Source organism: Pezoporus flaviventris, unplaced genomic scaffold (genome assembly GCF_033815535.1).
Source record: "Pezoporus flaviventris isolate CSIRO_AGI_PZ_B2104156 unplaced genomic scaffold, CSIRO_AGI_Pfla_v1 ptg000107l, whole genome shotgun sequence".
Lineage (NCBI taxonomy): Eukaryota > Metazoa > Chordata > Aves > Psittaciformes > Psittacidae > Pezoporus > Pezoporus flaviventris.
In genome coordinates, this window is record NW_026892655.1 from 1,754,976 (window position 1) to 1,764,194 (window position 9,219).

Sequence of the window (9,219 nt, forward strand, 5' to 3'; positions counted from 1 at the left end):
GAGCACCCCCCATGCACCCCATCCTGCACCCCACTGACCTGAGGCCTTGAGCCCCAACACCTGCTCCTCTCTCAGCCCCTGCTCCTTTCCCCCCATGATGGGGGTTTAAGACTTCAATTCAAGCAAGGCTTGAAAGAGATGAAGGCTTTTGGGTACCAGGACCTGCACAGACCCCAGATGAGCTCTGTGCACTGCTGCTGCAGCATCCCCATCACCGCTCCACCATCACTTATACCCCTCCATAGGTATAAGTTCAGCTCCCCAGCCCTGAGCTGAAATCCCCCTGGGAATGGAGGCTGGGCTCGGTGTATCCCATGCCAGGATGCATCCCACTGCAGCCCATCCGCCTCGGGACAATAGCACCTCAGTCCCACCTTGCAGCTGCCCGTGCCCTGTACCCCTTCCACCCTGGGGGGGCCACGATGCCCCTATCCCACTGGGAAGAGCCGGGCTGAGCATCCCAGACCTACAGCCAGGATTCCAGGAGGGTCAGGGAGAGGTCTGGGATGGTTTAGTCTTCCTGTCATGTCTTTAATTGCTCGTTTATCCAGTGCAATCAGTCCCAGGTGCTGGATGCTGCCCGTGTGACCCTGGCGGATGCCTCTCCAGCCTGGTCCAGCTATTCCGAGCTGCCGGATCGATCAGATCCCAGGGAAGGTTGAGGCTCCTCTCGGCGCTGAGCTGTGCCTCATGTGTGTGCACATTCACAGCCCTCACCCATGATGTGACCTTAGCACAGCTCCCCTGTCCCTGCCAAGCTCGGCTCATCCCCAGCATCGCACAGGAGGGGTGGGATGGGGATGCTGTGCTCCATGTGCAGCCCATGGGGAACGGTACCAGCCAGCGCATCCTCACGGCAAGGGTCCAGCCACGCTGGGCTATGGATGGGCAGTGCCGGAGCCACCCCTGGAGCAGCTCCCTGCACAAAAGCCTCCCCCCATTCCCACTTCCCGCTGCCGGGGGGGAACAATCCACGGCTTTGTGGAAGGAAAGCGGCGGCGGGGTCAGGCAGCTCCAGGCTGCCCTTTGTGCCACAGCAGAGCCCGGGGGGGGGGAACCCGAACCGCAGGGCCCCTTTGCTGGGGGTCAGGGCAGGAGCCACCCAGCCCATCAGCACAACCGGAGCCAGCAACGGCTTCAGCAGCCCTGGGGGGCAGGCACCCCCATCGCCTCCAGCCCTTCCCCTTAACTCCTCCAGCTCCTAAAAGGCCGGGGGCTCTCTCTGCCAAATGCGTCTCCATTGCTCCCTGGGTATTACTTCCCCCATGGCTGTCTCCCAGCGCTTGCATTCCCTGGCACCGGGAGCTCTCCGAGATGGAGCCTTTTTGCTGCCTCTTTCTCCACGCACCCACGTTTCAGAGCACTTCAATTGGCTGCCAGTTGCTTCCCTCCATTCCCTGCGGACACGGAGCAAGTTTAACTCACGGATACTGGGAAAAGGGCAGCAGGAATCTGTCCTTAGCTCAGGCAGAGCGTGGAGCGCACCCTGCTCCATGCGGAGTTTGCCGAGCTCGGATGGCCCTGGGAGCCAGGGACCTCCGGGGCAGCAGAGAGCTGATCCCGCAGCCTCCAAGGGCTGGGAATGCCCTGGCCCATGGGCAGGGGTGCTCTGGCAGGACACCCAAACACCTTCCGCAAGCGTGGAAGGAGCTGCTCTTCCCCAGGAAGCTCCCAGGGGAAGATGCTTGTGGAGAAGCTCCGGGGCCAAGCTGGCCAGAGGCTGTTCCCAGGGTTTTCCCATGGCCTGTGCAGCAAAGGGCAAGCTTTTGGCATCCGTTGTACCCTGGAAAAGCCTGGCTCAGGGATGCGGGTGAAACTGGGTGCGTGCACAAGGACAAAGCCTCCTCCTGAGCAGCCGCCCGCAGTGAGGTCCCTCAACCGGGGATGGAGATGCCTTTTTCTTCCTAGGTGATGATTCAGCCCATCTGAGCTATAAATTGTCCCCAGAAGGTTCCTGTCCCTCTCCATTGACTGGAAGGAGAGCAGAACGACTGCATTATTTATAGGAGCATCTCAGCCTGAGGCCTGAGGTAGAGATGCAGCTCCAGAGCACACACAGAGCAAGCAGCAGCCTCACTGCGTACTAAAGCCTGGAGAGAGCCAAACCCAGGTTCATTCCCCTCTCCCAGCTCCTCCCTGCATCCCTGCTGCTAACGGGGATCCAACCACCCAGCAAGCAGTGGGAAGCAGGATGCAGACCGAGGAGCTCATCCCCTCCATGTGGATTTAAGCAGCATGCAGGCCCTGGGTCACAGCAAGGGGAACTCCAGCCCAGATGTCCATGGCAGGGGGGGAACTGGATGATCTTAAGGTCCTTTCTAACACGATTCTATGTGCTGGAAGGCTCCAAGCATCCCTTTGCAGGGAAGCTGTGATGGATGAATGAGCACAGGGGTGAATGGGGCTCCCTGCAAGGAAAGCTCCTTCCCTTCCCGTATCTGGGTCATCCGGTCAAGGCAAGCGCCTGTTGAGTGACCCCGGAGCATCTTCCACTGTGGGCAGAGATAACGCGGATCCCACCCGGCTCCTCGGCTTGCTCTGGAGCAGGTTGCACATGGGGAGAGAAGGGAGACAGCGCTGCTCGAGGCCATAAATTAACCTCAGCCTTTCCTAATGGGACCCTGATTTATCTCCTGCCTCTGTCTGAACTAATTGAGTTCATTCCGCTCGGTGATTCATGCCATGGAAATGGGTTCCAGAGAAAATGGGACCTCAAGCAGCTTCAGCAAATCCCTCGCTTTATTAGCCAGGGAGCTGCAATGCTTTTAGACCAGGGAGAGCTTCAAAAGCAGCAGCCGGCCCCAACCCATCCGTCACTGCCAGGGCTGCTGCTCAGGTTTCAGCTGCCATGTCCATCCACGTCCATTCACTTCCATCGCTATCCATCCACGTCCATCCATGGCTGTTGGCAGGACCAGAGGCCAAAGCCTTAAACCCCATCCAGCATCCCCAGGTTGGAGCAAGCTGCTCCAGTGAAAGGGGTCCCTGCCCGTGGCAGGGGTTGGAGCTGGAGGAGCTTCAAGGTCCCTTCCACCCAAACCAGGCTGGGATTCTGTGACTATCGGAAAACTGGGATGGGGAGGGAGGTGGGTGAAGGAAAAGCCACCCTAAGCTGGTCTTACGCTGCCTCTACTCAGCACAAGAGGTGGAATGGGGGCTTGGTTTCATTCCCTGCATCTACATCCCATCCCTGCTCTGGCCATCGCACCCTCCTCCTCCGCCTCTCCATCCCAATGGCTTCGGCAGCATTTCCCGTGCTTGGCTTTGCTGATTCCAGCAGGAATACAACCCCATCCCTAAATTCAGGCAGTGGTGGGGACAGTGCCTGCCCCGGCCCTTGGCTCCCACTCCACGTGCTGGTCCACGGAGCTGTTTGTGCTTTTGGCATCAGGAGCAGCAGACAGTGGCTTGTTTGCTTTCAGCATCTCATGGGTCCCCAGGGAGTCTGCAGCATGGCCTGGCCCAGGCATCCCATCCCTGCTCCTCCTTGGCACCAGGACGGGGCCGTGCTGCTCTTGGAGCAAACCCCCTGGGGGCTGTAAAGGCTTTAAAGCCTCTTGGTCCCGTGTGTCCTCATCCCACGGTGGGTGCAGACCTTGAGGGATCAGAGGGCTCCACCTCCATGAGCATCCCAAGCCCTGGCTCCTCTTCAAGCATCCCTGCTCCGGCTGCCCTTGGCCTCACCACATCCAAGCGAGCACAGGGGGTGCTCATCAGAACCAGGCTCTGCTTTTCCCAGCTGGATTTTCCACCTCCCCATCCCGCTGCTGCCAGCCACAGCTGCAGCTCTGCGCCGCTGTCACGTTACGGACCTCAGTAAAACCCTTCCAGAAGCCAGGCTAAAGCTGCCGTTACCAACCTCCTCCTGGCTGTTTACTCATTGGAGAATTCCAGCAGGTCCCAGGGCTCCGCTTCCCTGCGGAGACAGCGCTGCTCATCCCAATCACATTACCCTTATCCAACTGATCTTCATTCATCTGACCTTTGGAAAGCTCTCACCCGATTTCCAGAGCACAGGATGCTTGCAACGGGCTCTTCCCTTCCCTTCCTGGCTCTGCTCTATATGGGCAGCAACAAGCCCCTAACCTGCCCTAACCCACTGGGAATCAGCTCATTGAGTTGATTGAATTAAAGGGGTGGGAGCTGGGCTGGGAACGGGCAGGACAAGGTGTTGATGGGCACTGGTGGATGCAGCCGCCATGGGTTAGCAGAGGTCAGAGCATGGAGCCCAGCAGCTCCCACCCGAGCTGGTGGCACATCCCGCTCCTGCAGCTGCTCTGGGCTCCGGTGCTGCCTGATTTGCATAGGGAATGAAGGCAGTAATTACTTTACCTCATCAGGCTGGGAAATGAGCTCCCGTCTGAGGCAATCACAGCTGCTGGGAAGAAGCTCCGGGGACACGGGCAGGGAGGCACCGAGCACCCAGGCTCAGCCTCATGGGATGAGAGCCCCCATCCATCCCACACACCCCATCCATCCCTGTCTCCCACAGCCCAGCACGGGCCCTCTTCAGCTCCAGCTCCTCTCTACGCGATGGATGGAACCCAGGCTTTGCCTGGGGAAGGGACAAGAGCCAGCCCCAGTTTGGCGATTCCCAAGGGACAAAGCTCCCGCTTCACCCTCCCACTGGGATGCACATTCCCAGAGGACTCCCCATGTTTGCCCACATCTTCCAGCCCCCTCCCTCCCTCAGCACAGAGCTGTAGCTCTCCATGAGGATTGATTCCCTGCGGGAATACCGATGGGAGGCACAGAGCAGCCCCTCTCCCCATTGCACTCCCAGGAGCTTCACCTCGAGGAGCTGCTTGGAGCCGCTCTCCTGCAGGGAGATGGATGGAAACGCTCTTCCCCCAACCACATCGCTGCTGGTTGATGCATCCAAGCTTCCGGAAGGACTACTCCAGCCTTCACCGCATTCCAGAGGCAGAGTGAGGAGCTCCTGGGGTTTCCAGAGCAGCATCCCAAGAGCACTGCAAAGCACCACGGCTACATCAGCTGCAATGATACAGACACCACATCCCCGCCTGCCTCCCATCCACCTTAAAGCCTCCTGAACCTTAATGCAACCCAGGTGGGCTCAAACCCATCTCCAGCCTGGCCTCACCATGGCCGGGGTTCAGCTCCAGCTGGGATGGTGCCGGTGTCCTCCCCGGCACTGGGGAGAAATGGGAAATGTGGGGAACAGCAAAGGGAGGTGCCTCCATCCGGTGACATCAACCCCGGGCTGTCCCAGAGCAGCCTCCTGGGGATGAGGGAGGTGGATTTGGGCTCTGGCCATGCAGCGTCTCCCATAGCAGCACATGGGGCTGCTGCGAGACCCCCAACCCACGGCTCTCTGGGGTTTTCCCCCCTCTCCTCACAGCCCTGTGATGGTGCCTGATCTCCAGCCCCATTCCATCCTTCCCAGGAGGATTCCTGCCCCTCTTCTGTGCACAGATGCACCGAGGAGGAGATGGAAAGAGGAGGATGCTGCAGCTGGCTCTGGAAGCAGTTGCCATAGGGACAGTATCTCAGAGTGGCAGCTCGGGATTCATTTGCAATCCCGGCCTCTTCTCCTTCCCTTTTCTCCCGTTGGGCATCCCTGTCAGGAGCGTGATTCAGGAGCTCTGACAGGGTCAAATCCCACCTGCACCAGGGGAACATCGGGTGGGTGCAGGAGGAAAGCACTGGATGCTGGAGAACATCAGCATGGATGGGTGGATGGATGGATGGGTGGATGGATGGATGGATGGGTGGGTGGATGGGTGGATGGATGGATGGATGGATGGATGGATGGATGGATGGGAAACATGGTCAGACAGCTCCCCAAAAGCACTAAACCCTGATGAAAGTGAGGGGCTACACTGGTCCCCTGCTTGCCCCATAGGGTGGAAAAGCATCCCCTGACCCATCCCTGGGCAGGAAGAACCCTGCTCAAAGTCCCAGCCCTGCCCCTGCCATGTGGAATCAACCCATAACTGAAGCAGGAGCACACTGATAACGTATTTATGTGCTTTATTGTGGGTACCACAAGGAGCAGTTTCCTCCCCTCCTTGCCTGCCCCCTCAGTGCTGTTTCACTGACCACAGGATCCTTGCTCAGGGAAGCCATGGGTTGGTTTTGCTGCCTTTGCCACGGCCCCATCCCGAGCAGGGATTGAGTTTCCCGGACATCGCGGTCGCCGCTCGCCGGAGATTCCTTTGCTCGGTCCTTATAAGGAGCCAGAGCTTCCTCCGGGCGCTGCCCTGGATCCCCCTCTGCAGCCCGGTGATGGATTGTGCTGGGAAGACAGCTAAAGAGAGGAAAAGGGAAAGGGAGGGAAGCCGGGAGCATCGGGCGGGGGATTAGCAAGTGAAAAAGGGAGCGGGGGGCATGGAGGAATCACAGGCATGGATGTCAAGGAGTGTAATTGAAACCAGACTGGGACACTTGGACAGTTATGGGAACCAGGGGGGTTGGGAGTTTCAGGAATCAGAATCAGCATCATGGAACGGTTTCGGTTGAAGGGACCTTAAAGCTCCTCCAGCTCCAACCCCTTCCACAGGACACCTCCACTAGAGCAGGAGGCCCCACACCCCGTCCAGCCTGGCCCTGGGGATGCTGGATCCCTCCTACCCCCGAGCTGTGCCTTTGAGGTGCTCTGGGTCCCCCCCCGGCAGGTGCTCAGCAGTGATTTTGTGCCCTGTCCACACCTCGAGGGTGCCTGAGGCCAAACCCAGGCGAAATCTGTGCTCAGGACCCCCCAGACAGCACCGGGGTGGCCCCAGTCCGTGGAGTCCCTGAGCCCTTCAGTCCCCTCCACTGCAGTGCTGACAGCTCATCCTTCCCTCATCCACCTGCACCAGCATCACTGGCACCACCGGGATGCGTCCATCCTGGGGCTGTGGTTTGATCCTGACCCAGCGCTGGAACGGTGTCGTCTCCCGTCCCCAGCCGGGAGAGCAGCACCTGCATTGCTTGGTTTGGATGCTGTGGTCAAGCCAAACCCCATCCCCATGGGAATAACTGAGCCCCATCCCCATGGGAATAGCTGAGCCCCATCCCCATGGGAATAACTGAGCCCCATTCCCATGGGAATAACTGAGCCCCATCCCCATGGGAATAACTCCCCGCAGAACACAGACACTGCTTTCCCAGTGCACCCCCTCTGTCCCAGGCTGCATCCGAAGCACGGCGCAGGGAGGCTGAGCAGCCGCAAGGCTGGAGCACGGGCAAAGGGGGAGGTACCAGCAGCGGCCCCTCCCTGGCCCTCTGAAAGCGGGGCGCAGCTCTCCCTGGACGGGGAAACTCGGCCGCGGGTGGATGCGCAGCCGCTCGCTCGATGGCTTGAGCCGGAGCTGCTCTCCCCTTCCCTCCCTGCGAGCGCAAAGGGGAGGGTTTGGAGCTGGCAGAGGAGCCCGGCAGAGGATGGCAGCGAGGAGCGTGCCCTGCTGCGCAGGAGCCGACCTTGGCCTCCAGCCGTGAAAGCTTTTCGGTGCCTGAATCCCATTGATTGTAAGGAGAACCTGAGGGCCAAGGACCGCGGGAGCCTCGGCTTCCTGCTCGCTGGATGTGGCTCTTGCCAAGGGGCCCGGGGTGCAGGGCTCGAGCAGATGGTTCCCTCCTTCTTTTCCATTGAAGCAAGGCAAGAAATGTCCTGAAAGGTGCCCGAGTGCCACCCCAAGGAGAGCCCTGGCTGCTCCCTTGCTCCACGCAGCTTCTCTTCTCCAGGCGGAGCAGCCCCAGTGTTCTCAGCCTGGCTCCATACGGGAGCTGCTCCAGCCCCGGAGCATCCTCATGGACTTGCTCCAGCAGCTCCATGTCCTCACACTGAGGACCCCAGCCCTGCTCACAGTGCCCCAGGGGCGGTCCCACAACAGCTTCTCCCAGCACAACACAGGCAGGGCAAGGTCCCCTTTGCTTTCCCTGGAGCAGCCGGGCTCTGCCAGGCATCGGGCCCCATTCCCTGCTCCCAAACCAGTCCCAGCCATGGTCACGGTGCCCCTTTTGCTCCCGCCAGGCTTTTCCTTGAACCCCCTATTTCTGCTCTCAGGCCCGGCCATGAGGAGCCAGGGTGATGCTTTCCCATGGATAATGTGTTATTTATTCATTGGTATTTATAACTTCCCATTACGCTGACACTGCTTTGTTACCTGCGCTTTTCAGTAACATCAATACCAAGTTTGAGGGCAGGAGCACTGAGTGTTCAACTGGTGCCATTGCTGGGGCTCCGATGGGAGGAGAGGGGAAAAGCATCGCCTGGGTTTGCTCCATCACCTTTGGAAGAGCTCCAGGGGTGCTGCGTGCTCTGTGCTTCCTGCAATGCTTCCTCAAGCTGGAATTGAGCTTTTCCTAACTCAACCTTCCCTTTTTGGGGAGGAAATGCCAATGTGCTGCTGTATCTGCCCCAGGCGGTGCTGCTGATGGGGCGCCGGGAGCCCCTCGCTGCTGTGCCAGCCCCTGCAGCATCACCCGGGCACAGCAGAGTGGGACCAGCAGCAATGCCAAGACCCAGCTTTCATGGAATCCCGGCCTGGTTTGGGTTGGAAGGGGCCCAAGGAGGAGGGTGAGCGGCCACACCGGGGCACACGGAGCCGATCGCAGGGCGATGGAACTCTCGGTTGAGTTTAGGGGCTGCAATAGAGCAGAGCGCTGCCTCCTCCCAGCAGCAGCCTGAGGGATGCTCCCCCAGCAAGTAAAGCCCTGGAGCCTTTGCTTTTAATTGCGAGAGGTGACAGCAGACTTCCAAGAGGCTCTTTGTCATCCCGTGGAGCCGGGGAAGAGCTGCAACCTTTCTGGGACAGGAAAAGGGGAATGTAATGGAAAGCTCTCGCAAGTCCCTTCACCAAAGGAGCCGCAGAGGGTTAGGATGGGAGCAGAAGTTTCCACTTACCTCCCCTGGCCGCCAGCCCAGCCGCGTGCAGATGCAGCCCAGCTGAGCTGCCTGCATCCACCAGGACCGGGTTCTTCCCGGGATGGCTCCCACGGTGCCATCGAGAGCCGATGCTCGGGGATGGAGCCTCAGGGACCACTTGCGCCAAGCCCAGCGTCCGCAGCACGTGCATCCCGCGGAGCCGCATCCCAAAGCCCTGCAGGGATTGCCAAGGGAAGCAGCTGGGTTTGCCACTTGCAAAGGCAAATGAACGGCTGGAGACCCGAGCTGCTCCCCCCGCCGTGCCCGGCCCCGCCATATGTCTGCAGGCAGCTTTGCTCCGCTTCCATTCATCCCTGTGTTAAATGGAGAGCGGGATGCTTGGCTTG